Source organism: Octopus bimaculoides, chromosome 6 (assembly GCF_001194135.2).
Source record: "Octopus bimaculoides isolate UCB-OBI-ISO-001 chromosome 6, ASM119413v2, whole genome shotgun sequence".
NCBI classification, from domain to species: domain Eukaryota; kingdom Metazoa; phylum Mollusca; class Cephalopoda; order Octopoda; family Octopodidae; genus Octopus; species Octopus bimaculoides.
In genome coordinates this window covers 78,277,960-78,280,189 of record NC_068986.1, presented here as the reverse complement: position 1 = coordinate 78,280,189, position 2,230 = coordinate 78,277,960, and the positions used below count along the sequence as shown (strand labels likewise).

Below are 2,230 nucleotides of genomic sequence, written 5' to 3'. Positions count from 1 at the left end.
AGATTGCCCCTAAAATTTCCGTTTTTGTAAGAAAGGAAATCGTGATTCAAATGAGATTTGACTGCTGTATCTATCAGATAGCCAAACCATTTAGAGATTCCTCTTCAAGAATATGTAAGGCTTTTTGAATAATAGAGATTTGTAATTATAGCAAAAAGCCAGAAATGTTTGAAATAATGGCATAGTCAATAGACATTATTTACATTATTTACATTTGATGGATATTTGTCCTCATTTTGTTTGTTGTTAACACAACGTTTCGGCTGATATACCCTCCAGCCTTCATCAGGCGTCTTGGGGAAATTTCGAACTTGGGTTCTCATTCCTGAGGTATTTTTCGATGTTGCATTCAGGCAGTGACTTGAATAATAATAATAATAATAATAATAATAATAATAATAATAATAATAATAATAATAATAGCAACAACAATACTCAGGTTCAAAATTTCCCCAAGTCACCTGATGAAGGCTAGAGGGTATATCAGCTGAAATGTTGTGTTAACAACAAACGAGAGTCAAATGTAAATAATGTAAATAATGTACATAATTCCTCATCTCTTAAATATAGAATTGAATCAATAGACATGTACTTAATTTCTCAACTCCCAGAAGAAGAAAAAGGAGAATTAATCTTTGTAGGATTCAAATTCTTTACATAAAGGGATATAGCTTAACACTACTAAACCTTTTTCCTTTTTCTTTGGCTAGCCACTCCACCGATTCTGTACTTATCTGTCAATTAAAACAAAAATTTATCAATGTCATGTCATTTGAACATGAGTATAAATCAAATTTAAACATTGTTGTGCCAGAATCTATATCTTGATTACACAAATTATTCAAATCAATATGTGTATGTATGCACCTGATGTCAAATAGGACATTTTACACTTTATATACTTATATAATGTGTGTTAGTGTGTGTGTGTGTGCATGTGTGTGTATGCAAATACATATCTATATATATATGTATATACATAACTATACATAAGTATGTTTATGCATGTTGTTGTTGGCACTCCATCGCTTACGACGTCGAGGGTTCTAGTTGATCCGATCAACAGAACAGCCTGCTCATGAAATTAACATGCAAGTGGCTGAGCACTCCACAGACACGTGTACCCTTAACGTAGTTCCCGGGGAGATTCAGCATGACACAGTGTGACAAGGCCAACCCTTTGAATTACAGGCACAACAGAAACAGGAAGTAAGAGTGAGAGAAAGTTGTGGTGAAAGAGTACAGCAGGGTTTGCCACCATCCCCTGCCAGAGCCTCGTGGAGCTTTAGGTGTTTTCGCTCAATAAACACTCACAACACCCAGTCTGGGAATCGAAACCGCGATCCTTTGACTGTGAGTCCGCTGCCCAAACCACTGGGCCATTGCGCCTCCACTATGTTTATGCATATATATATATATACACATACACACAAACACACTCACATACAAACATGGTTGTTCCCCCCAAAACGTATACACTTCTTGAACAGTGATAAAGTTAGTATTTATTAAAACACATTTCATTTTGAAAATTTTATAGAATCTACAAATAGAATTTAATTTTCTCATTCGATGGCTACTCTGTTGAGTATTGTGAGTTTTATACCATAAAAAAGTTTAATGGAGTGAGGTCCAGTGAATGTCTCATCACTTCAAACAATCTTTGTTGCAATGTCTGTATCTTCTACCCATCTTGCCAAGTACCACTTGCAAGACTCTACTCTTTGGTCCAGATTATTTTCATTGAGAGCATGTGCTATTCTTGCAATGTAACCATTCCAAAGAGACTGCTTCAAAATGAAACAGACACTTGATTTTGAAATTCCTATTTCATGACTCACTTGCTGCACAGATTTTCCTGAATTCCGGCAATATGTTTCCAGCATATTCTAGCATATTCTCCCTTATTATGTGGGACTAATTGATGTTCATAGTATTCTGGAACATTTTTTGTGGACTGCATGAACAGTTCCTTCTGCATCCAATTTATCTCTAATTTGAGCAACGGCAAATCAAGATGATGGATCTGTTTAAGACATCTTCCTGGTGTCACACACTTTGGCTGTATTTTCAAACTTCCAGAAACCATTTAAGATAAATTTCCTTTGTTTAGAGCTTCGTCTGGCTTCTTTCACTATTTTGAATGGATTAAATTTAACATCTAAATAGAAAGGAAAATATAACCATCAGCTGTTAACAGGTGTATGCATCTTTGGGCAGACTCTGTATA

General features: G+C 35.2%; 1 protein-coding gene across 2 annotated transcripts in view; it reads left to right on the top strand.

The window, feature by feature from the left end:
* Positions 1–2,230, top strand: part of LOC106884336 (voltage-dependent T-type calcium channel subunit alpha-1I) — an 894,587-nt gene that overhangs the window by 62,216 nt on the left and 830,141 nt on the right. The window lies entirely within an intron of this gene.